This window comes from Arachis stenosperma, chromosome 7, assembly GCF_014773155.1.
Source record: "Arachis stenosperma cultivar V10309 chromosome 7, arast.V10309.gnm1.PFL2, whole genome shotgun sequence".
NCBI classification, from domain to species: domain Eukaryota; kingdom Viridiplantae; phylum Streptophyta; class Magnoliopsida; order Fabales; family Fabaceae; genus Arachis; species Arachis stenosperma.
Window position 1 is genome coordinate 4,661,466 of NC_080383.1, and position 27,570 is coordinate 4,689,035.

The 27,570-nt window shown below is 39.1% G+C and overlaps 2 non-coding genes and 1 pseudogene across 2 annotated transcripts; 1 reads left to right on the forward strand and 2 right to left on the reverse strand.

The window, feature by feature from the left end:
* LOC130939251 (coniferyl alcohol acyltransferase-like) overlaps nucleotides 1-26,329 on the forward strand; it is a 33,620-nt pseudogene extending 7,291 nt beyond the window's left edge.
* LOC130942350 (small nucleolar RNA R71) lies at nucleotides 19,823-19,930 on the reverse strand. Its single transcript, XR_009070924.1, has one exon. It is a non-coding gene; the product is annotated as a small nucleolar RNA R71 (small nucleolar RNA).
* Nucleotides 26,330-26,769: 440 nt separating the features above from the next.
* Nucleotides 26,770-26,930, reverse strand: LOC130942828 (U1 spliceosomal RNA). Its single transcript, XR_009071377.1, has one exon. It is a non-coding gene; the product is annotated as a U1 spliceosomal RNA (small nuclear RNA).
* Nucleotides 26,931-27,570: the final 640 nt, after the last annotated feature.

A 27,570-nucleotide genomic window follows, 5' to 3' on the forward strand; every position in this document is an offset into this window, starting at 1 on the left:
TGGGAAGGTACCCTACTGCTACTAAGGGTTTTTAATAATCTATTCCCCCTTAGTCTCTACTGTGATGCCTCGTTAAAAACCCTTCTTCAGAAAAAACCCTTTGATTTTTGGGAAAAAATCGTGAAGTTGGGAAAAGAGTACATCAGGGAGTAGAGTTCGCATTTAACTATAGTACCTTTTCATGTTACAAGCATGCCACGACCTTGGTAACTCGGTGCCGTTTAGGTCGGTCACCTTATAATAGCTTTTTCCTAGTACTTCCCTAATCTTGTATGGTCCCTTCCAATTAGCGGCGAGCTTTCCTTCCCCAGACTTGTTGACTCCTATGTCATTTCTGATTAAGACCAAGTCGTTTGGGGTGAAGCTCCTTTGAATGACTTTTTTGTTGTACCTGATAGTCATCCTTTGTTTCAATGCTGCTTCTCTTATCTGGGCTTGCTCTCGGACTTCGGGGAGCAAATCAAGTTCCTCTTTGTGCCCCTGTATGTTCCTGATTTCATCATGGAGGATCACCCTTGGGCTTTGTTCACTGATTTTCATTGGTATCATAGCTTCTACACCATAGACAAGTCGGAAGGGCGTTTCTCCAGTGGCAGATTGTGGTATCATCCGGTAAGCCCACAACACTTGGGGGAGCTCCTCTGTCCAGGCTCCTTTTGCATCTTGTAGTCTTTTCTTTAGCCCTGCCAATATGACTTTGTTGGCTGCCTCGGCTTGTTCATTTGCTTGGGAATGTTCCACCGAGGTGAACTGGTGTTTGATCTTCATACTGGCCACTATGTTTCTAAAGGTGGAGTCGGTGAACTGGGTTCCGTTATCTGTAGTAATGGAATAAGGTATTCCATACCTTGTGATGATATTTTTGTAGAGGAATCTCCGACTTCTTTGGGCTGTGATGGTGGCTAATGGTTTTGCTTCTATCCACTTTGTGAAGTAATCTATTCCCACGATTAAGTATTTGACTTGTCCTGGCGCCTGGGGAAAAGGACCTAATGGTGCGGTATTTTACAACCCACACTACTTACCGGCAAGTGCACCGGGTCGTACCAAGTAATACCTTACGTGAGTAAGGGTCGATCCCACGAGGATTGATGGATCAAGCAACAATGATTGATTGATTGGCTTAGTCAGGCAAGCAGAAATTGGTTTTGAGATGATCAAAAGGTTTAAGTTCGAATTCAAAATATCAAAAGTATAGACAATTAAATAAATTGGGAATAAAATATAGATAAACAGTTAAGGCTTCAGAGTTATCTATTTTTCCGAATTAACTTTTCTTACTAACTATTTTAATTATGTAGGATTTAATTTATGGCAAACTATATGTGACTAGACCCTAATTCCTTAGACCTTCATAGTATTCTCTAAAATTCATTAACTGCCAATTCCTTGGTCAATTAATTCCAATTAAAGGGTACATGATCAAATTCCAGTTTGCATGCCACAAAAAATCTAATTACCCAAAGAATAAAAGGATTATATGTCACGTATCCCGTTAAATCCAGATAATTAGAATTTAGGAGAATATGTTTTCAAGCTGTTGTTCAAGTATAGAGCTTTTCCAAGTTATACAAAAACTCAAATAGAAAGAGGGTCATACTTCCGTTCCACCCAAATTCATAAGATAAAGAACGAAAACAATTCTTAAATATAAATCCAAAACATAAATTAAAATAGAAAAAGTAATAAAATCAATCCATACAAATAGACAGAGCTCCTAACCTTAACAGTGGAGGTTTAGTTGCTCATGGAATGTAGAATGTAAATTTGTATAGAATTTCCTAATGGAATTCCCCTCATGTAATGTGTGAATAGAAGAGAAGTCTCCCCTATTTATAACTAATCCTAATTAATTTAAAATCTAATTATCTAAAAATAAAAATAATATCTTTTCCCAAAAGATAAGATTTGAATTTAAATTCGAATTAATTTACAGATCTTCAGTTGATGGGTGGGGACCACTTGCTTTGTCCATTCTGCAGCTTCTAATCTATGTTTTCTGGACTGGAAAGTGGGTCAAAACAGCCCAGAAATCACCCTAGCGTTTTCTGTATTATTGCAGATCACGTATGTGACGCGTCCGCGTCGTCCGTGCGCTCGCGTCATTTGTGCAGATTCCAGTCCACGCGTTTGCGTCAGGCACGTAATCGCGTCATTGCGATTTCTCCATTTCGCGCGGTCGCGTGGGCCATGCGTCCGCGTCGGTCTTCGCTGGTCATCTCTTTGGTTTCTTCTTTTTCTCTGCAAAAACTTCATCAAATCCCTCCGAATGCTACCTAAAATAAATAAAATTGCACAAAACTCAAAATAGCATCCATAGTGGCTAAAATATAATTAATTCTTAATTAAACTCAACAAATTAGATGCAAACTCACTAGGAAAAGATAGACAAGATGCTCACGCATCACAACACCAAACTTAAACTGTTGCTTGTCCTCAAGCAACCAAAACTAATATAGGCTTAGGATGTGAATTTGCATGAGAATGAGAGTTCGGTTAAGCTCATGTCTCTTTTTATAGTGAGGTTTATAACTGTAATCCTGGATAGATTTGGCATCTCACTCTCCTTTAAATCAGAATGATGTCACTGTCATCTGGAATTAGAATCCGGATAATATTATGAATTCTCTGATCTTTTATATTTCAGTTTAATCCTTGAACACAGCAAAATTTTCTTTAATTTATTTTCTTTGGTGCTTTGCACCTTGAGCCTAGCCGTGACTTTAAATGTTTTGTCTCAAGAGTTACTTGACACCGAAACACCACAAGCACTTAACTGGGGAACTCTCTTTGAGTTCTGATTTTTCTTTCAATTACTCCCAGACAGTGGTGCTCAAAGCCTTTGGCATACTCTGTTAAACGCACTTGGTCTCGACTCTAAGTGTTCTATCTCAAGGATTACTTGACACAATCACACCACAAGCATATGACTAGGGAAACAACTCTTTGAGCTTTTAATCATGTCCGACCTCCCTAGTCATTGATGCTCAGAGCCTTGGACCTTGCTTTTATTATTATTTATTTATTTATATAATGATTTTTTCTTTTGCTGTTTCTTTTGCTTCAAGGATTAAATTTTTGTTTATTTCAGAGAAGTCATAATAATTCTCTAAATTCCTGTTCCTTATACATCAACATCCCTTGATTCAAATTCAAATATGCACTGTTCATATCATGCATTAAAAAATCATAGAAAATACCACCACATTTAAGTAAATAAGACTATTCTTAGAATTAAACTCAATTTCTCATGCAATACATCACTTCTTTTTCTTTTCTTTTTAGATTCAAGTTCAGTGAGTGGTACATGAAATATCTTTTCAGCATTAAAGAAATTAAAAAAAAACTAGTCCTAGAATTCTAACTAATAAAAGATCATGCAACAAACAAAGCAAAATAGCAGAAAGCCAGAACATAACATCGAAAAAAGAGGGGAGGAATAAAAATGAAAGGAACTCAACCACCTTAGTTATCCTAGCGGTCGCTTTATTCTTCAGGTTGTGCTCCTCCGTGAAGATGATTCGCCTCCCTTTTGGTGCTTTTTGAGCTCCTTTATGTCTCTTCCTTCCTTCTGTTGCATGATCCCTAGTGATTTTGGTGTTCCTATCCTTAGTTGTTTCCAATAATTATGTGGAGAAACATGTATCTCCTGAGGTATCTCAGGGATTTCTTGATGAGGGAATTTCTCATGCTCTCTTGATGTGCAGTCAAATGCTCTTCTACTGAGTTATGGACCCTTGAGATGAATATCTCCATCTCCCATGACTTAGAGGTGGAAGCTTTTGTCTTCTCTTTTGTCTTCTCTTTCTTTTCTCTCTCTCTCTTTTTTTTTTTTTTGAGGTTTCTCTGTCCTTAGGTGCCATCAATGGTTATGAAAAAGCAAGAAAAGCAAAAAAGCTATGCTTTTAAGAAGTACATAAATTTTGAAAATTGTCCTTGAATTTAGTTTAATTATATTGATGTGGTGACAATACTTTTTGTTTTCTGAATGAATGCTTAAACAGTGCATATTTTTTATCTTGTTGTTTATAAATGTTAAAATTGTTGGCTCTCGAAAGAATGGTGAACAAAGAGAAATGTTATTGACAATCTGAAAAATCATAAAAATTGATTCTTGAAGCAAGAAAAAGCAGTGAAAAAGCAAAAACTTGCGAAAAAAAAAGGCGAAAAAAAATAGAAAGAAAAAGAAAAAGCAAGCAAAAAAAGCCAATAGCCCTTAAAACCAAAAGGCAAGGGCAAAAAAGATCCAAGGCTTTGAGCATCAATGGATAGGAGGGCCCAAGGAAATAAATCCATGCCTAAGCGACTAAATCAAGCTCTCCCTAACCGTGTGCTTGTGGCATGCAGGTCCAAGTGAAAAGCTTGAGACTGAGTGGTTAAAGTTGTGATCCAAAGCAAAAAGAGTGTGCTTAAGAGCTCTGGACACCTCTAACTGGGGACTCTAGAAAAGCTGAGTCACAATCTGGAAAAGGTTCACCCAGTCATGTGTCTGTGGCATTTATGTATCCGGTGGTAATACTGGAAAACAAAGTGCTTAGGGCCACAGCCAAGACTCATAAAAGTAGCTGTGTTCAAGAATCAACATACTTAACTAGGAAAATCAATAACACTATCCGAAATTCTAAGTTCCTAGAGAAGCCAATCATTCTAAAATTCAAAGGAAAAAGTGAGATGCCAAAACTGTTCAGAAGCAAAAAGCTACAAGTCCCGCTCATCTAATTATAATTAATATTCATTGATATTTTGGGATTTATAGTATATTCTCTTCTTTTTATCCTAATTGATTTTCAGTTGCTTGCGGACAAGCAACAATTTAAGTTTGGTGTTGTGATGAGCGGATAATTTATACGCTTTTTGGCATTGTTTTTAGGTAGTTTTTAGTATGATCTAGTTACTTTTAGAGATGTTTTTATTAGTTTTTATGCTAAATTCACATTTCTAGACTTTACTATGAGTTTGTGTGTTTTTCTGTGATTTCAGGTATTTTCTGTCTGAAATTGAGGGACCTGAGCAAAACTCTGATAAGAGGCTGACAAAGGACTGCTGATGCTGTTGGAATCTGACCTCCCTGCACTCAAAATGGATTTTCTGGAGCTACAGAACTTCAAATGGCGCGATCTCAAAGGCGTTGGAAAGTAGACATTCAGAGCTTTCCAGAAATATATAATAGTCCATACTTTATTCGGAATTTGACGACATAAACTGGCGCTCAACGCCAGTTTCATGCTGCATTCTGGAGTCAAACACCAGAAACACGTCATGAACCAGAGTTGAACGCCCAAAACACGTTACAACCTGACGTTCAACTCCAAGAGAAGCCTCAGCTCGTGGATAGATCAAGCTCAGCCCAAGCACACACAAGTGGGCTCCGGAAGTGGATTTATGCATCAATTACTTACCTCTGTAAACCCTAGTAGCTAGTTTAGTATAAATAGAACTTTTTACTAGTCTATTAGATATCTTGGTTCCATATTTGGATTTTGACATCCTGGTTTTCATTTTGGGGGCTGGCCATTCGGCCATGCCTAAACCTTGATCACTTATGTATTTTCAACGGTGGAGTTTCTACACACCAAAGATTAAGGGTGTGGAGCTCTGCTGTACCTCAAGTTTCAATGCAATTACTACTATCTTCTATCCAATTCGATTTATTCCTGTTCTAAGATATTCGTTGCACTTCAACTTGATGAATGTGATGATCCGTGACTCTCATCATCATTCTCACCTATGAACGCGCGTGACTGACAACCACTTCCGTTCTACCTTAGACCGGGCGCATCTCTCTTGGATTCCTTAATCAGAATCTTCGTGGTATAAGCTAGAATTGATGGCGGCATTCATGGGAATCCGGAAAGTCTAACCTTGTCTGTGGTATTCCGAGTAGGATTTCGGGATTGAATGACTGTGACGAGCTTCAAACTCCTGAAGGCTGGGCGTTAGTGACAGACGCAAAAGAATCACGGGATTCTATTCCAACCTGATTGAGAACCGACAGATGATTAGCCGTGCTGTGACAGAGCATTTGTACCATTTTCACTGAGAGGATGTGATGTAGCCATTGACAACGGTGATGCCCTACATACAGCTTGCCATGGAAAGGAGTAAGAAAGATTGGATGAAAGCAGTAGGAAAGCAGAGATTCAACAGGGACAAGCATCTCCATACGCTTATCTGAAATTCCCACCATTAATTTACATAAGTATTTCTATCCTATTTTATTTATCTTTTAATTATCTAATCCAATCACATTTGAATCATCCTGACTGAGATCTACAAGATGACCATAGATTGCTTCATACCAACAATCTCTGTGGGATCGACCCTTACTCACGTAAGGTATTACTTGGACGACCTAGTGCACTTGCTGGTTAGTTGTGCGGAGTTGTGACTAAGTGTAATTCATGTGTGAGAGCTACCAAATTATTAGAGCCATTGTTGATGATCACAATTCCGTGCACCAGGAATAAACAGAAAAGCTTTAAGCGAAGCGTCAACACCAAACTTAAAGATTTGCTTGTCCTCAAGCAAATAAGAACTGAAAATAGAAAGAGATAAATATTTTGAGGAAAGAAAAATAAAAGGATAAAAGAATAAGAGAGAATTAGGATTGGGAGAGAGAGAAAGAAAACTGGGCGACGAACTTAGTGTGGCGCAAGCGACGCGAACGCGTGCAGCACGCGTTCGCGTGGGTCACGATATTTCCATAATGACGCGTAAGCGTCAGGCATGCGTCCGCGTGCCCTGGATTTTGTGCGATTTGCGCGAAGCCAGCCGCGCGCCCGCGCGACTTTCTGTTCGCATGGCTTGGGAGCCAAATTTTCATACGACGCGTTCGCGTCATGCATGCGAACGCGTGGATGGCCATATGTGCAATTGACGCGGACGCGTCAGTCACACGTCCGCGTGACCAAATTTGTACTTTTAGCACACTTCTTGCCCCAAGCCAGCACAACTCTCTGTCCAAACACTCTTTTACGTTGATTTTGCAGGTCATGCGTCCGCGTCAGTGACGCGCCTGCGTGAATGGCAAAAATCACAAATGACGTGAAAGCGTGGGGTACGCGAACGCGTGGGATCGTTTGTGTGAAAGGCTCCATTCCTGCGCCACTCCCGCGCATCTCTCTGTTAAATGTTATTTTTCACGCACATGCATATGACGCGTATGCGTCAGCGACGCTTGAGCGTCATGTGCTCCTCTTCTCTTTTTTTTTTTAATTATCCGGTTCCTATTCTAAAATAGCTGCATGATCAAAAAATTCGTAAGAACTCAATAAAAACCAAATAAGTAAGAAAACTACTACTACAAAAAATAACTAAAAATGAAAAGAAACGATCATACCACGGTGGGTTGTCTCCCACCAAGCACTTTTAGTTAAAGTCCTTAAGTTGGACATGTGGTGAGCTCCTTGTCATGGTGGCTTATGCTTGTACTGATCCAGGAATCCCCACCAATGTTTGTAATTCCAATGGCTACCGGGATCCCAAACTAGGCACATAACGCCTTTGAGCAAGTTGAAGTAAGTGACAAGGTCCCAATAGTGTTGATTGTGGGAATGAATTCCAGGGTCCCAAACCTTGCTTTTACATCCGTCTTCTTTGGATCACCATTATTCCCACCGGGTGGCAAGCAATCTGGATTCTCACAGAGACATCCAAACAACCTTTTAGATCCATTCAATTGAGCTCTACACCAATCCTTGTACTTCTATTTGGAGCATGCAACCATATTGAATCTTGCTTGACAACTCTTACCACTAACCATCTTCCTCTTACTCTTAATGCCACAAAGAGCTCTAAGTTGACCATCCGTCTCTAGTAGCCCATATTCAAGTGGGAAAGTACAGGTTAAGGATAGGAATTTTACCCACTTGAATGTTGTATTGGATGGTGATGGTGGTTTTGCAAGCTCCACTCCCTTGTGTTCTTCTTTGAATTCTTCTACCTCTTTGCAAGCTTTCTCAATTTCAACCTCTTCCTCTTGGTAGCTTTCTTTTTCAACTAACTCTTCATTGACCTTGGTCTCAGAGCCAGCTACTTTACCACCGCTCAACTGAATAACCGTGCAGTCTTCTCTTGGGTTCACCACTATATCACTTGAAAATGTACTTGCAGACCTCTCAAGTAATTGCTTGCTCATTTGGCCCATTTGCATTTCCAAGTTTCTAATGGAGGCTCTGGTTTCCTGCATAAAACTCATCATCATCTCCCAATTAGGATCTTCTTGGGATTTAGAGTTTGCCTGCTGAGTTGATTGAAACTGGTGGTTATTAAAATTATTCTGTTGAAAATTACCCTGAGCACTCCCCATGTAATTGACCTCTTGAAGAAGAATTTGGGTGTTGATAGCTAGAACTTGCATGTCATCCATCTGTTAAGTAGATTTAATTGCTGAGACATAAGCTTGTTCTGAGCAAGAATAGCATTACGAGTTTCTACTTCCATAACACTCTTCTTCTGAGAAGCTTCAATATCTGATGGTGGCTCTTGACATGGGTAGAAAGATGATGGTTCTTGATAGTTGGAACATGGAGCACTAAAATTGCTTTGGTTTTGACTTTGCCAACCAAAATTTGGATAGTTCCTCCATCCACCATAATATGAATCACTACTCGGATGTGAGTAGTAACCCATGTGATCTCTCTCCATTATTTTTTTCTTAGCACAAAACACCAAAAAGGATTAAACACACCATGTGGTAAACAGGAAAGCAAAAAAGAAAGAACAGAATTCAAAGAATTAAAATAAAACTACTAGGAAACACCAAACTTAATTTCGGAAATTAAGAAAACTATTGGTGCTATTTAAAAAAAAAATTTTGAAATCTTTTTTTTTTGAAAATCAAGTAATAAAAGAAAAAAATTAAAACGAAATAGGGGAGGGGAGTTCACGTAAAATAAGAGAAAAAAATATATTTATTTATTTATTTATTTATTATTTTTTTTAAACAAAATAAAAAAAAGAAACGAGAAAGAAAGAACAGACGAGGGGGGTAAAATGAAAAGGAAAAGAAAAAATAACGTAAAGGATAGAAAGAAAAAAAATTAACGAAAAAAAAGAAAAATACCGTAAAATTTTTTTTTTTCGAAAATTCAAAGCAAATTTTTTTTTAAATAAAATTAAGACTAAAACGCCTAATCTAAACAATCAAATAACTAACAGTTGTTAATCACTATCAATCCTCGGTAACGGCGCCAAAAACTTGGTGCGGTATTTTACAACCCACACTACTTACCGGCAAGTGCACCGGGTCGTACCAAGTAATACCTTACGTGAGTAAGGGTCGATCCCACGAGGATTGATGGATCAAGCAACAATGATTGATTGACTGGCTTAGTCAGGCAGCAGAAATTGGTTTTGAGATGTTCAAAAGGTTTAAGTTCGAATTCAAAATATCAAAAGTATAGTCAATTAAATAAATTGGGAATAAAATATGGATAAACAGTTAAGGCTTCAGAGTTATCTATTTTTCCGGATCAACTTTTCTTACTAACTATTTTAATTATGTAGGATTTAATTTATGGCAAACTATTTACTATATGTGACTAGACCCTAATTCCTTAGACCTTCCTAGTCTCCTCTAAAATTTATTAACTGCTAATTCCTTGGTCAATTAATTCCAATTAAAGGGTACATGATCAAATTCCAGTTTGCATGCCACAAAAACTCTAATTACCCAAAGAATAAAAGGATTATATGACACGTATCCCGTTAAATCCAGATAATTAGAATTTAGGAGAATATATTTTCAAGCTGTTGTTCAAGTATAGAGCTTTTCCAAGTTATACAAGAACTCAAATAGAAAGAGGGTCATACTTCCGTTCCACCCAAATTCATAAGATAAAGAACGAAAACAATTTTTAAATATAAATCCAAAACATAAATTAAAATAGAAAAAGTAATAAAATCAATCCATACAAATAGACAGAGCTCCTAACCTTAACAGTGGAGGTTTAGTTTCTCATGGAATGTAGAATGTAAATTTGTATAGAATTTCCTAATAGAATTTCCCTCATGTAATGTGTGAATAGAAGAGAAGTCTCCCCTATTTATAACTAATCCTAATTAATTTAAAATCTAATTATCTAAAAATAAAAATAATATCTTTTCCCAAAAGATAAGATTTGAATTTAAATTCGAATTAATTTTGTTGATGGGTAGGGACCACTTGCTTTGTCCATTCTGCAGCTTCTAATCTGTGTTTTCTAGGCTGGAAAGTGGGTCAAAACAGCCCAGAAATCACCCCCAGCGTTTTCTGTATTATTGCAGATCACGTATGTGACGCGTCCGCGTCGTCCATGTGCTCGCGTCATTTGTGCAGATTCCAGTCCACGCGATCGCGTCAGGCACGCGATCGCATCATTGCGATTTCTCCATTCCGCGCGGTCGCGTGGGCGATGCGTCCGCGTCAGTCTTCGCTGGTCATCTCTTTGGTTTCTTCTTTTTCTCTGCAGAAACTTCATCAAAAATCCCTCCGAATGCTACCTAAAATAAATAAAATTGCACAAAACTCAAAATAGCATCCATAGTGGCTAAAATATAATTAATTCTTAATTAAACTCAACAAATTAGATGCAAACTCAACAAAACTCAGGTTCAAGCTTTCATTGTAGCACTTTTTTGCCAATTTCTGGTCTCCCCGCACCGTTGCTACCCCCGCTGTTGTCGGGAATTTCATGCAGAGATGGGGGGTGGATACCACTGCTCCGAGTCGATTTAGGGTAGCTCTTCCGATTAGGGCATTATATGCTGACACTACGTCGATGACTATGAAGTCTATACTCAGAGTTTTGGATTTTTTCCCCTTTCCAAAGGTAGTGTGAAGGGGTAAGAATCCTAGTGGCTTTATTGGCGTGTCGCCTAGCCTGTATAAGGTGTCGGGGTAGGCTCTTAGCTCCCTCTCATCCAACCCTAGCTTGTCAAACGCGGGTTTGAAAAGGATGTCCGCCGAGCTTCTTTGATCTATTAGAGTTCTGTGGAGATGGGCATTGACTAAGATCATGGTTATCACCATTGGATCGTCGTGTCCAGGGATTACTCCTTGCCCATCCCCCTTTGTAAATGAGATGGTAGGAAGGTCGGGTGATTCGCTCCCGACCTGGTAGACTCGCTTGAGGTGTCTCTTGCGAGAGGACTTGGTGAGTCCCCCTCCCGCGAATCCACCTGAGATTATATGTATATGTCTCTTCGGAGTCTGCGATGGTGGGTCTCTTCTATCCGCGTTATCTCGCTTTCTCTTCCCATGATTGTCCGACCTTTCCATGAGATGTCTGTCAAGTCGGCCTTCTCTGGCCAGCTTTTCTATCATATTTTTGAGGTCGTAATAGTCGTTTGTTGAGTGACCATATATTTTATGGTACTCGCAGTAATCGCTGCGACTCCCCCTTTTTATTTTTAATGGGCCTGGGAGGCGGCAGCCTTTCAGTATTGCAAATTTCTCTGTATACATCCACTATAGAAACCTTTAGAGGAGTATAAGAGTGATATTTCCTGGGTCTGTCGAGACCGAGATCTTCTTTCTTCTTGGGCTCCCTCTCCCTTTCTTTTATCGAGAGAGGGTACCCAGATCGCCAACTCGACTCTCTCAGTCTGGCATTTTCCTCCATGTTGATTGATGAGCGGATAATTTATACGCTTTTTGGCATTATTTTTAGTATGTTTTTAGTAGGATTTAGTTAGTTTTTATTGTATTTTTATTAGTTTTTAGTTAAAATTCACTTTTCTGGACTTTACTATGAGTTTGTGTGTTTTTCTGTGATTTCAGGTATTTTTTGGCTGAAATTGAGGGACCTGAGCAAAAATCTTATTCAGAGACTGAAAAGGACTGCAGATGCTGTTGGATTCTGACCTCCCTGCACTCGAAGTGGATTTTCTGGAGCTACAGAAGCCCAATTGGCGCGCTCTCAACGGCGTTGGAAAGTAGATATCCTGGGCTTTCCAGCAATATATGATAGTCCATACTTTGCCCAAGATTTGATGGCCCAATTCGGCGTTCAAAGTCACCTTCAGAATTCCCAGCGTTAAACGCCGAAACTGGCACCAAAGTGGGAGTTAAACGCCCAAACTGGCACAAAAGCTGGCGTTTAACTCCAAGAAGAGTCTCTACAGAAAAATGCTTCAATGCTCAGCCCAAGCACACACCAAGTGGGTCCGGAAGTGGATTTTTATGTCTTTTACTCATCTTTGTAATTCTTAAGCTACTAGTTCCCTATAAATAGGACCTTTTACTATTGTATTTTCATCTTTTGATCATGTTTTTATGATTGAACCCTCTTTGGGAGGCTGGCCTCACGGCCATGCCTAGACCTTGTTCTTATGTATTTTCAACGGTGGAGTTTCTACACACCATAGATTAAGGTGTGGAGCTCTGCTGTACCTCGAGTATTAATGCAATTACTATTGTTCTTCTATTCAATTCAACTTGTTCTTATTCCAAGATATTCATTCGCACTCAAGAACATGATGAATGTGATGATTATGTGACGCTCATCATCATTCTCACTTATGAACGCGTGACTGACAACCACCTCCGTTCTACAAGCAAACAAGGCTCTAATGTTTATCTCTTGGGTTCTTTAATCGGAATCTTCGTGGTATAAGCTAGAATTGATGGCGATATTCAAGAGAATCCGGAAGGTCTAAACCCTGTCTGTGGTATTCTGAGTAGGATTCAATGATTGAATGAACTGTGACGAGCTTCAAACTCGCGATTGTGGGGCGTTAGTGACAGACGCAAAAGAATCACTGGATTCTATTCCGACATGATCGAGAACCGACATCTGGATAGTCGTGCCGTGACAGGGTGCGTTGAATATTTCCACTGAGAGGACGGGACTGTAGCCATTAACAACGGTGATGCCCAACATACAGCTTGCCATGGAAGGGAGTAAGAAGGATTGGATGAAGACAGTAGGAAAGCAGAGAGACGAAAGGGACAAAGCATCTCCATTCGCTTATCTGAAGTTCTCACCAATGAATTGCATAAGTATCTCTATCTTTATCTTTATGTTTTATTCATACATCATCCATAACCATTTGAGTCTGCCTGACTGAGATTTACAAGGTGACCATAGCTTGCTTCATACCAACAATCTCCGTGGGATCGACCCTTACTCGCGTAAGGTTTATTACTTGGACGACCCAGTACACTTGCTGGTTAGTTGTGCGAAGTTGTGTTTATGCCATGGTATTAAGCACCAAGTCTTTGGGGCCATTACTAGCAAGGTTGTCAAACTCGCGAGTCTAGGTAAACTCATGGAGCTGACCTAGACTCGACTCGTAGACTCGTACGAGTTTACCTGTTATACATTTTTAAAATATATATATATATATATATATATATATATATATATATCATGTATAATATATATATTTACTCAGATATAGACATTCAAACCTAACAATTTCAACATCAAAACACATAATAAATTAACCTAATACTAAAATTACAAGTTACAACAAGTACTTTGGATCACACATTTAAATCCTTCACAAGTATTTATCTAGTTCAACATAAAATACACAATTACACAATAAAAGGTTCATAAGACATAACCAAAACACAAAAGAAAACAACAAAGCAACAATTAAATTTCTAATAAACTCTAAAACTCAAATCCTCCAATATCTTCATCTTCCATGGCATCAACATCATCATCTTCACCATCTTCATCAGAAACATCATTTCTTTCAGCCTCAGGTTCAACACGGCCAACAAAATCTTCATCATCATTCACATGTTCATCTTCTTCCTTTATTAAATTTTGTTGTGGATCCCCAATAAACTCATTCTCACCTCCCTCACCCATGTTGAATTCATTACTATTCATACCTGGAATAGCAAATTCATTACTATTTGGATCATCATTAGTATTGTCATTCGTTGGCAAGTGAGAATGCTCAACACTTTCAGCAATATTTTCATTAACATCCTCAGTTATCCACTCATCATCAGAATGCACTGCATCAAATTCAAGTTCTGGACTTTTTCTAATTTGCTTGCCCTTTAACTTCAAATTATACATCACATACACTAAATCATTCATTTTCTTTTGATGCAACCGATTTCTTCTCTTTGTATGAACCTACAAACATATGGTTCCAATAGTTAATAAAAATACAAAAATTAAAATTAAAATAAATAATGAATAGTTCTAAGGAAGTAAGGAATAAGGAATTACCATTTCAAATGCACTTCAATTACGCTCACAACCAGATGAACTACAAGTTAAGCTTAGCACTCGGATAGCAAACTTCTTTAGTTCTGGACAACTATCTCCATAGAAGTCCCACCACTCAGCAGGTAGCATGGTCTTCCTACTACTCTTTGCAGTTTCATTACCAAAGAAGCCTCTAGCATAATGAAAGTCAGGAAGCTATAGACCAACCTTTTTCCTTTCTTCCTGGTTAGGAACCAGTTTTTTCAAACAACTATATAGACCAATCTTAATGTCAGCATCATCAACCATGAAATTTGGTTCATAGTGATAATGAGGATTAAGATAATACGCAGCTGCATGCAATGGTCTATGCAATTGACTTTCCCACCTTCCATCAATAATTTTCCATATAGGTTCGTAACTAAAAATAACAATGCAAATGAATAAAAATAAGAAAATTAAATAAATAACTGAATATAAGAAGAAAACATGGTAACATGATACATTGATAATCAAATATTAAATCTTTCAGTTAGTCAAGACTCAAGATTACCTCTTTTTAACACAACCAAAGTTAGTCTTGATTGTTTCTTTGGCGTTTCTCGTGCCTTCAAAGATGAAACCCATGGCTGGTTTTTCATCTGAATCAACCAAGCGAAGGACTGTAATGAGAGGAGCAGCAGCCTTGAGGCATATGACAATATTCTTCCATAGCCTACTATCCAAGGCCATGTTTTGGACTCTTATTCCTTCAGGCGTTGATGCAACCTTAGTTGTCTTCCAATCAGCAGAAGTAAACATAGTCATCAACGGTCCTTTATTATCATGAAGACAAGTGAGAGTCAAATAGGCAGTGGCGAATCTTGTGGCACCTGGCCGAACCAAGTCCTTTCCCTTTGTAAAATTCCTCAACATGCTAATGAGCATACTCCGAGAGTAGATAAAAGTGGTGATTTTTCTTCCCTTTTTTATGGTTGTTTCATGCACCTTTAGCTTCTTTTCAAAATCTTCCAATATCAAATCTATGCAGTGTGCAGCACATGGTGTCCAATACAAACTTTTTCTAGTCTCCATCATTCTTTCTCCAGCAGCCTAATAATTAGCAGCATTATCTGTAACAATTTGGACTACATTCTCTTCACCAACAAATTCTACGGCATCTTCTAGCATTTTGACAACTTTATCCGTTGTTTTCGAGATGTCAGAAGTGTCCAATGAATAAAGAAAAACTGTTCCTTTAGGGCTGTTCACCAAGAAATTACATATACTACGCCTTTTTTTATCAGTCCATCCATCCGACATTATTGAACAACCAGTTCTTTTCCACTCTGCTTTAAATTCAGTAAGCATTTCATCAACATTGTTCACTGCTTTCTTTAATTGGGTTTCTCTTAACTCATGGTAAGAAGGGGGTTTGTAGCCAATTCCATATCTCCCAACCATCTCACAAAACTTTAAAAATTCGGGATTCTTAATAACATTGAAAGGAATAGCACTTGTATAGAAAAATATGGCACATTGTTGATCACATTGTTCCTTTAGATCCTTCTTCATCATTTAATTTATTGTTGATTGAACTTGAGCCCCTTTTCCTTTTGTGACAAAGTTGCGAATATCTTTCCCCTTTTGTTGAGAATTGTCCTTCTCCTTTTCTGTTTGTTCAGGATAATCCTCATCATCACCGAATCTTCTCTTCTTCAATGATGCTTCTTTAGCCTCCACACAGACTTTCAACATCACAGCCTTCACTTCTTCAGGTACTGAAGCACAAGGCTCTGAATCCTCTTTAGTACCGGCAAGATGATGCTTGAATCTATAAATCCCTCCGCTTATAATCTTTGAGTAATAATTACACTTCACTTTTTTACCATTGCCTTGAACATCAATCCCATGTTTCCATCCTATATCACTTCTATTTCCAGTTGCATTTTTTCTCCTAGAAACAGCAGGTGTAGGTCTAGGAATACTAGGAAGCGAAGACCCTGTCCCTGAACCAGCATTCTCAGACATTTTGTATTTTTATCCCTAAAAATCAACAACCCAAACAACAAATTCATATTCAGATTATCCACTAACTAAATTCAGATTCAGATTATCCACTAACTAAATTCATAACTAACACTAGTTTCAGCTGCACTTACAACAATAATCTTTAAAAGATGAAAAATTTTCAGCATCATAAGACTTAATCAATAATCATCACTCCAAATGCAGTACAGCAAGCAATACTTTTGTGATTCGGAATAATATACCACCCAGTTATGAGTTAACCCAAAAGTTCATTCTCATTGTCATATGAACCCCCTTTGAGGTCATCAATATGATCAAGCACAAACAAATTAAAACAATGGCAACCAGAGTCAACCACCAATACTCCAATACTCACTTTATCACACAACAGATACATTTTCATAATTTCATTTAAACTAACAATTCAGACTTCAGACTTTCAATTAAACTAACACAATAAGTCAGTAACACTAACTAACAATTCAGACTTGAGAGTTTCAATTCACTAATTCAGACTTCAGAGTTTCAGTAAACTAAAGACTAAACATAACTACATAACAGAAGCAGAAAACAGAAGAAAAAAAATATATAGCAGAAGCACTATCCACACATTTTAACCATGATTGAAGCATGAAGCATGAAGTACAGATTACAGAGGCAGGCAAGCAGCATCAGTTTTTTTTCACACATTAATTTTTTTTTTCACAGAAGAAGGCAAGCAGGCAAGCAGCATTTCAAACGCAGATCAGGCCATCAGGGCCTTAATAAATTTGCAGAATTGAATAATTGCAACCAAAATTGTTAGCATTTGAATTAGTTTAACAAAATTACCTTGGAGATGGGCAGCCTTTATCACTTGAAGCAGATCGGCAGTGCTTCAGTCAGTTCAGTGAAGAAAAACAGAACAAGGCCGACGAGGGGAGAACAGGGGAGAGGAGGCAAACGGCGTGGTGGACTGGTGGTGGGCTCTGGCGCTGTGTGACTTTGCGTGGTGGTGGCCTGGTGGGCTCTACGAGACTGCGACTCTGCGTGGTGATCCTTCACTGGGCTCTGCGACGCTGCGTGGGTGAGCGGTGGGGGACGAGGGATGAGGCGAGGGGAGGTGAGAAGGCGAGGGGTCCGTCTGGACTCTGGTGTCCGGCCTCTGCGTGGCGGCGCAAACAACGCCGCCGTTAGATGGTGGAGGGTGTGACGAGTGAGGGAGGCTGGCCGTTTGGTTGAGGGAGTCACTAGGGTTTCGAACACTTCTTCACTCCTTCATTAGTGCGTGTGGTGTGGGTTTAGGTTGCGGGTTTGGGTTAGCCGTTTTTGTTTTTTTTTTTGTTTTTTTTTCGGGGCCAAAACGACGCCGTTTTGGCGAAAATGGGCAACGAAATTAAACTCGCTGACTCGCTAGCAAACTCGCGAGTTTGCACGATTTTATCCGAGTCTAGCCGAGTCAACCCGAGTCTACCCAGAAACGAGTTTATGTCCGAGTCAACTCGATTCCACTACCTAAACTCGTAAACTCGTACGAGTTTACGAGTTAACTCGCGATTTTGACAACCATGATTACTAGGGATTATTTGAGTTGTGAAAAGTAGTGATCACAATTTCGTGCACCAAGTTTTTGGCGCCGTTGCCGGGGACTGTTCGAGAATGGACAACTGACGGTTCATCTTGTTGCTTAGATTAGGTATTTTTCAGAGTTCTTAAGAATGAATTCTAGTGTTTCAAGGTGATGATCTTATCATCACCAAAGCTGATTGATTCTCATCAATTTAGCTCTTGAATGCAATGTCCTGCTGAAGCTTGGCTATCCATGTCTAATTCCTTTAGACTGAAGCTTTAGACTAACATTGCATGATTCCTAGAATTCTCATTAAGAATTTTGATACCTTTATTTTCTTTTCCACTTAAATTTCGAAAAAAACAAAAAAAATTACAAAATCATAAAAAACCAAAAATATTTGATGTTTCTTGCTGAGTCTAGAGTCTAATTTTAAGTTTGGTGTCAATTGCATGTTTCTATTCTTCTTGCATTCATTCATGTGTCTTAAGTGATCTTCAAGATGTTCTTGATGATTTCCTTGCTCTGATCTTTGAATTATCTTGACTTGAGTGTTTTGTTGTTTCTCATATGCATTCTCATATTGTTAGTGTCAGTAGTATACAAACTGCTAAGTTTGGTGTCTTGCATGCATTGTTATTTGATTTTAGTTGCATTTTGATTATTCCTCATTATTAAAAATCCAAAAATACTTTTAATTTGTGTCTTTTCAAGTCAATAATACAGGGAATTGAAGATTCAGAACATTCAGCAGAGGAATTACACAGAAAAAACTGGGCGTTCAAAACGCCCAGTGAAGAAGGCAGACTGGCGTTTAAACGCCAGCCAGGGCACCTGGTTGGGCGTTTAACGCCCAAAAGGGTAGCATTTTGGGCGTTAAACGCCAGAATGTGCACCATTCTGGGCGTTTAACGCCAGGATGGCACAAGATGGAAGATTTTGTTTTTAATGCAAATTTTTTTCAAGTTTTCAAAGTTTTTCAAAATCAAATCTTTTTCAAATCATATCTTTTCAATCAAATCTTTTTCAAAATCAATTTCTTTCCATTTTCAAAAATACTTGCTATCAATTAATGATTTGATTCAACATCTCAAGTATGTTACCTTTTCTGTTGAGAAAGGTTTAATGTCTGAATCATATCTTTTCTTGTTAGCCAAGTCATTAATTTTTAAAATCAAATCTTTTCAAATTGTTTTTCAAATCATATCTTTTTAATCATATCTTTTTCAAAATGGTTTTCAATCATATCTTTTTGATTTCTTATTTCAAAATATTTTTCAAAAATCACTTGATTTCTTTTCCACTCTTGGTTTTCGAAATTTAATTAGTATTTTTCAAAATGTTTTTAAAATCTTTTACTTAATTTTCGAAAAACTCTTCCTCTCTTCTCACATCCTTCTATTTATGGAGTAACACTCCTCCTCAATGCACAATTCGAACTTTATCTCACTAAGTTCGAATTCTTCTACCTCTTTCTTCTATTTTTCTTTTCCTCTGACACCTCAAAGAATCTCTATACTGTGACATAGAGGATTCCATATTTTCTTGTTCTCTTCTCTTTCATATGAGCAGGAGCAAAGACAAAAGCATTCTTGTTGAGGCTGATCCTGAACCTGAAAGGACCTTGAAGCGAAAGCTAAGAGAAGCTAAGGCACAACTCTCTGTAGAGGACCTAACAGAAACCTTCAAAGAAGAAGAACCCATAGCAGCCGAAAACAACAACAATGCCAACAATGCAAGGAAGGTGCTGGGTGACTTTACTGCACCTACTCCCGACTTCTATGGGAGAAGCATCTCTATCCCTGCCATTGGAGCAAACAACTTTGAGCTTAAGCCTCAATTAGTTTCTCTAATGCAACAGAATTGCAAGTTCCATGGACTTCCATTGGAAGATCCTCATCAGTTCTTAGCTGAATTCTTGCAAATCTGTGACACTGTTAAGACTAATGGGGTTGACCCTGAGGTCTACAGACTTATGCTATTCCCTTTTGCTGTAAGAGACTGAGCTAGGATATGGTTGGACACACAACCTAAAGAAAGCCTGAACTCTTGGGAAAAGCTAGTCAATGCCTTCTTGGCAAAGTTCTTTCCACCTCAAAAATTGAGTAAGCTTAGAGTGGAAGTCCAAACCTTCAAACAGAAGGAAGGAGAATCCCTCTATGAAGCTTGGGAAAGATACAAACAATTAATCAGAAAATGTCCCTCTGACATGCTTACTGAATGGAGCATCATAGGTATTTTCTATGATGGTCTTTCTGAACTGTCCAAGATGTCTTTGGATAGCTCTGCTGGAGGATCTCTTCATCTGAAGAAGACGCCTACAGAAGCTCAAGAGCTCATTAAAATGGTTGCAAATAACCAATTCATGTACACTTCTGAAAGGAATCCTGTGAACAATGGGACAAATCAGAAGAAAGGAGTTCTTGAGATTGATACTCTGAATGCCATACTGGCTCAGAACAAAATATTGACTCAGCAAGTCAATTTGATTTCTCAAAGTCTGTCTGGAATGCAAAATGCACCAGGCAGTACTAAGGATGCTTCATCTGAAGAAGCTTATGATCCTGAGAACCCTTCAATGGAAGAGGTGAATTACATGGGAAAACCCTATGGAAACACCTATAATTCTTCATGGAGAAACCATCCAAATCTCTCATGGAAGGATCAATAGAAACCTCAACAAGGTTTCAATAACAATAATGGTGGAAGAAACAGGTTCAGCAATGGCAAGCCTTTTCCATCATCTTCTCAGCAACAGACAGAGAATTCTAAGCAGAACCACTCTGACTTAGCAACCATGGTCTCTGATCTAATCAAAACCACTCAAAGTTTCATGACTGAAACAAGGTCCTCCATTAGGAATTTAGAGGCACAAGTGGGACAGCTGAGCAAGAAAATTACTGAACTCCCTCCTAGTACTCTTCCAAGCAATACAGAAAAAAATCCAAAAGGAGAGTGCAAGGCCATCAACATGGCCGAATTTGGAGAGGAAGGAGAGGCAGAGAACGCCACTGAGGAAGACCTCAATGGACGTCCACTGGCCTCCAATAAGTTCCCTAATGAGGAACCATGGGAATCTGAGGCTCACACTGAGACCATAGAGATTCCAATGGATCTACTTCTGCCATTCATGAGCTCTGATGAGTATTCTTCCTCTGAAGAGGATGAGTATGTCACTGAAGAGCAAGTTGCTAAATACCTTAGAGCAATCATAAAGCTAAATGACAAGTTATTTGGTAATGAGACTTGGGAGGAGGAACCCCCTTTGCTCACCAAAGAACTGGATGACTTGTCTAGGCAGAAATTACCTCAAAAGAGACAAGATCCTGGGAAGTTTTCAATACCTTGTACCATAGGCACCATGACCTTCAAGAAGGCCCTGTGTGACTTAGGGTCAAGTGTAAACCTCATGCCTCTCTCTGTAATGGAAAAGCTAGGAATCTTTGAGGTACAAGCTGCAAGAATCTCACTAGAGATGGCAGACAATTCAAGAAAACAAGCTCATGGACTTGTAGAGGATGTTTTGGTAAAGATTGAAGACCATTACATCCCTGCTGATTTCATAGTCCTAGAGACTGGGAAGTGCATGGATGAATCCATCATCCTTGGCAGACCCTTCTTAGCCACAGCAAAGGCTGTGATTGATGTGGACAGAGGTGAATTGATCATTCAAGTGAATGAAGAATCCTTTGTGTTCAAGGCTCAAGGATATCCCTCTGTCATCATGGAGAGGAAGCATAAAGAGCTTCTCTCAAAACAGAGTCAAACAGAGCCCCCACAGTCAAACTCTAAGTTTGGTGTTGGGAGGCCACAACCAAACTCTAAGTTTGGTGTTGAACCCCCACATTCAAACTCTAAGTTTGGTGTTGGGAGGTTCCAACATTGCTCTGACTATCTGTGAGGCTCCATGAGAGCCCACTGTCAAGCTACTGACATTAATGAAGCGCTTATTAGGAGGCAACCCAATGTTATATTTTATCTATTTTCCTTTGTTATTTTATGTTTTCTGTAGGTTGATGATCATGAGAAGTCACAAAATCAATTGAAAAAGCAAAAACAGAATGAAAAACAGAAAGAAAAACAGCACACCCTGGAGGAGAACTTGCTGGCGTTCAAATGCCAGTGAAGTTAGCAAATGGGCGTTTAACGCCCAGTCTGGCACCATTCTGGGCGTTTAACGCCAGAAAGGGGCACCAGACTGGCAAAAAGAGAAAAAGAAAGAAAAAGAAAGAAATAAAGTTGTGATCCAAGGCAAAAAGAGTGTGCTTAAGAACCCTGGACACCTCTAATTGGGGACTCTAGCAAAGCTGAGTCACAATCTGAAAAGGTTCACCCAATTATGTGTCTGTGGCATGTATGTATCCGGTGGTAATACTGGAAGACAGAGTGCTTTGGGCCACGGCCAAGACTCATAAAGTAGCTGTGTTCAAGAATCATCATACTTAACTAGGAGAAACAATAACACTATCTGGATTCTGAGTTCCTATAGAAGCCAATCATTCTGAATTTCAAAGGATAGAGTGAGATGCCAAAACTGTTCAGAGGCAAAAAGCTAAAAGCCCCGCTCATCTAATTAATACTGATCTTCATAGATGTTTTTGGAATTCATTGCATATTCTCTTCTCTTTATCTTATTTGATTTTCAGTTGCTTGGGGACAAGCAACAATTTAAGTTTGGTGTTGTGATGAGCGGATAATTTATACGCTTTTTGGCATTGTTTTTAGTATGTTTTTAGTAGGATTTAGTTAGTTTTTATTGTATTTTTATTAGTTTTTAGTTAAAATTCACTTTTCTAGACTTTACTATGAGTTTGTGTGTTTTTCTGTGATTTCAGGTATTTTTTGGCTGAAATTGAGGGACCTGAGCAAAAATCTGATTCAGAGACTGAAAAGGACTGCAGATGTTGTTGGATTCTGACCTCCCTGCACTCGAAGTGGATTTTCTGGAGCTACAGAAGCCCAATTGGCGCGCTCTCAACGGCGTTGGAAAGTAGACATCTTGGGCTTTCCAGCAATATATGATAATCCATACTTTGCCCAAGATTTGATGGTCCAATCCGGCGTTCAAAGTCACCTTCAGAATTTCCAGCGTTAAACGCCGAAACTGGCACCAAAGTGGGAGTTAAACGCCCAAACTGGCACAAAAGCTGGCGTTTAACTCCAAGAAGAGTCTCTACACGAAAATGCTTCAATGCTCAGCCCAAGCACACACCAAGTGGGCCCGGAAGTGGATTTTTATGTCTTTTACTCATCTTTGTAATTCTTAAGCTACTAGTTCCCTATAAATAGGACCTTTTACTATTGTATTTTCATCTTTTGATCATGTTTTTATGATTGAACCCTCTTTGGGAGGCTGGCCTCACGGCCATGCCTAGACCTTGTTCTTATGTATTTTCAACGGTGGAGTTTCTACACACCATAGATTAAGGTGTGGAGCTCTGCTGTACCTCGAGTATTAATGCAATTACTATTGTTCTTCTATTCAATTCAACTTGTTCTTATTCCAAGATATTCATTCGCACTCAAGAACATGATGAATGTGATGATTATGTGACGCTCATCATCATTCTCACTTATGAACGCGTGACTGACAACCACCTCCGTTCTACAAGCAAACAAGGCTCTAATGTTTATCTCTTGGGTTCTTTAATCGGAATCTTCGTGGTATAAGCTAGAATTGATGGCAGCATTCAAGAGAATCCGGAAGGTCTAAACCCTGTCTGTGGTATTCTGAGTAGGATTCAATGATTGAATGAACTGTGACGAGCTTCAAACTCGCGATTGTGGGGCGTTAGTGACAGACGCAAAAGAATCACTGGATTCTATTCCGACATGATCGAGAACCGACAGCTGGATAGCCGTGCCGTGACAGGGTGCGTTGAACATTTCCACTGAGAGGACAAGACTGTAGCCATTGACAACGGTGATGCCCAACATACAGCTTGCCATGGAAGGGAGTAAGAAGGATTGGATGAAGACAGTAGGAAAGCAGAGAGACGGAAGGGACAAAGCATCTCCATTCGCTTATCTGAAGTTCTCACCAATGAATTGCATAAGTATCTCTATCTTTATCTTTATGTTTTATTCATACATCATCCATAACCATTTGAGTCTGCCTGACTGAGATTTACAAGGTGACCATAGCTTGCTTCATACCAACAATCTCCGTGGGATCGACCCTTACTCGCGTAAGGTTTATTACTTGGACGACCCAGTACACTTGCTGGTTAGTTGTGCGAAGTTGTGTTTATGCCATGGTATTGAGCACCAAGTCTTTGGGGCCATTACTAGGGATTATTTGAGTTGTGAAAAGTAGTGATCACAATTTCGTACACCATTGATGTACTTTTCCGCTCTCTCCTGTACATCACTCAAAGAGGTCGGGTGCCTTTTTGTTGAACCTTTCCATGTAATCACGCAGAGGTTTCCCGACCTCCTATTTAACTCCCAGGAGGCTCGGTGCGTGTTTTACTTTATCCTTCTGGATGGAGAATCGCATCAGAAATTTTTTTGAGAGGTCCTCAAAGCTGGTAACCGACCTTGGAGGGAGGCTATCGAACCACTTCATCGCCGCTTTTGACAGGGTGGTCGGAAAAGCCTTGCAACGTGTTGCATCAGAAGCATCAGCCAAATACATCCAACTTTTGAAATTGCTTAAATGATGCTTTGGGTCTGTGGTTCCGTCATAGAGGTTCATATCAGGGCTTTTGAAGTTTCTTAGAACCTTCACCCTCATTATGTCCTCGCTGAACGGGTCCTCTCCTCCCAAGGGCGACTCTTCTCGGTTGCCGCGGGAGTCTCGGCCTTTAAGGGAGGATTCAAGCTTTGTGAGTTTTTCTTTCAACTCTTTTCGTCGTTCTATTTCCTCCCTGAGGTTTCGCTCTGCCTCTCGTTGTCGTTCTAATTCCTGTTCCAGTTGCTCCAGACGATCTTGGTGGCCGTGGACCAGCCCCATTAGCTCGGTTGCATGGGGTGGCCCTTCCTTTCCAGACTCTCGTCCTTCCGAGGAATTTGCCTTTGGGTTTTTGAGCCCAGAGGTGCCTTCTTTATGCTGGTCGCTGGTTCCTTGATGAAGGGTCAGGTCTGCGTCATTGTTTCCGGTATCTAAATTTTCTTGCTCGGAATCAGACGTTGTATGTCCATCTTCTGGTGAGTTGTCCGCCATTACTGGTTGATCTCTCGGCTCCCCGGCAACGGCGCCAATGTTACGTGGGGTAACCGGAGATAATGGGCTTGACTCGTTAGGTTGGCCCAATCGTTTGTGGAGAGAAACCTTCGAAGAGAATCACGCTCCTAGGCTTCTGTCCGACTTGTGAATACGAGTGAATGGGGGTGGTACCTGCAAAGACACTCCGATGCCTAAGTCAGCAAGGGTGTAAGCAGGTCTAGAGAGTATTGGGGTTTAGAGATACCTGAGGGATGTCAGTGTATTTATAGTGGTGAACCAATAACCACCGTTGGAGTAGTTCCACTTTTCAGGGTGTATAACCGTCCCTTTATCTTAGGGAGGTTACGATATGGCATCTGGAAGTGGGTAGAGAGATTTTAGGGGCAATTACTCATTTGAATGAGTGTTTATCTACCAGCCAATCTTCGTCCCCGACTTCTTTGGGATAAGTCGTGGTGAGAACCGACTTCTTCAGGAGTAGGTCGGTATAGGGCGAGGCCCAATCCTTTAGATTGGGCCTTTCGTTGGGTCCTGGGCCTTATCATTGGGCCAAGATATGAACAAATATAAAATATATATTAAAATAATTTAAATAAGACATATTTATATATAAATATATAATGGTTAATTTTAGTGTACATATAATATTTTTATTATTGTATATATGATATAGCAAAAAAAATAAAAAAACCAGCAGAATTTATTATTTTTAGCTAATAATTTTGGCTATTAATTCAATTTTTTAATTTAATAATCTAATAACATATGTTTAGCTCACATTTTTAAAATTACTAATTAACTAACCGACAAAAAACAATAAATTCTGCTATCATCTAATATTTCTGTATAATGTATTCATAACTTTGAGATTCAATAATACAATATATAGGTTGCAACAAAAGGGTGAGTGTTGCCAAAATGGGTGTGATCGTTGATGGAAGAAGGAGGCTGAGCAATGGCAAGAAGAAGAAGGAAGCAATGATGAGTTCTTACTTTAGAAACGTGCTTTCCATTCCATTTGGTGGCAAACCAATAAAAGAGCTAGTGGAGAAGCCGCTGAGTGTGGTGACAGAGGAGGTTCGCGAAATCGTAAAAATGGCGGCGACGAAAGAACACTTCTTAGGACTAGTTGACTGGGTTGAAGCACTTCGGCCAATACCAGCATTGACCCGAATTTATTGTGAAACCGATGAAGGTCCATGTTTTGTGGTGTCTTCCGGACAAAGATTTTTCGAATCAAAGGTCGACTTTGGTTGGGGAAAGCCTGTATTTGCATCTTATCATTTTCCATGGGGTGGTGATTGTGGATATGTCATGCCAATGCCTAGTCCTAAAGGAAATGGTGATTGGGTGCTCTACATGCACCTCCACAATAAGCTTTTGCAATTCATAGAGTCTCATTTTCCTCATGTCTTTCGACCTTTATCTTGGGACTACCTTAATTAGCTTGCTAAATAATGTTGAATGATCTTGTTTAAAGTTTGGTTTAAGTAAATATATGTATGTTGAATGATATGTTTTTGGGTCATGCGTGAGTCAACTTATTGTACATGTTTTTGGTCATCTTCTCTTTCCCATCAATTGCGGGCCTTGCTTTATTGTATATGTTTTAGCCCATTATGGTTAGGGATTACTCATTACCAATTAATTAATGATTTCAAACAAAAAGGTCCAAACAAAAAAATTTATATCGTATGAATTAGTATTATAAACCCTTGACCAAAAAGAAAGATTTAGTATTACGAACCAAAATCAAGCAATGAACCACAGTATTTGCATTTTATTGGTAATTCCAAAATCATAAAAAACCCACCAAGGTACAAAAAACCAAAGCTCATTGAAAGGCCCAACAAAGACAGTCTAACATAGTTTTGAACTAGAACTGGATAGGGGCCGCGCGAACGCAGGCCCCCACTGCCACAAATTATGATGTAGGCTCCACCACTTGGGTAGACCTTAAGCTGGCACCCTTTCCCAGTGCAATGAAAGTCACCAACCTAGGCCATGGGCCTTCTTGATCGCCCATTGACCCCATCCAGGTAAGTATGTTGCTCATTTCCACACACTTCTCTTTTATAGCTCCACCTTCCATGCTCCCTCGTTCTCCTCTCCGATGTGGGACTCTTGCGTAACCCAATAGCAATTAAGTACTCTGTTCTACCATGGATTACAAAACACATTAAGTTTCTCACAATTAACTTGAACTAATTCTTCTGTGATGAAAACTCTATATCGTCATATATATAGTTGAGTCTTTATTCAAAATCAAATTAAGCTTAATCACAAACACCGCCAACGTAAACTGAGTTTAATTTAATATATTTGATCTCGCAATAAAAAATTTAATGGATAAAGAAAAGTTGTTATAATATCATTATATATTCTACTTTATTTTACGGTGATTATTATGATACCTAAAAGTGTTTGCCTAACTTACTAAAAAAAGTTAAATTTAATATTTAATTTTAAAAATATAAAAATAAATAATTATTAGGACAATTTACTATTATAAATAAAATACAAACTATATTTACCAGAATGCACAAAATGAAAGATGGATACCAAAATGCATTTTTTGTACAATACACAATACACAAGATCCCTGTCGCGGTTTACACAATACACATAATTCGCTGTAGGGGTGTCACGGATTACGTGTAAGAAGAACTGATCATAAACCGCGACAG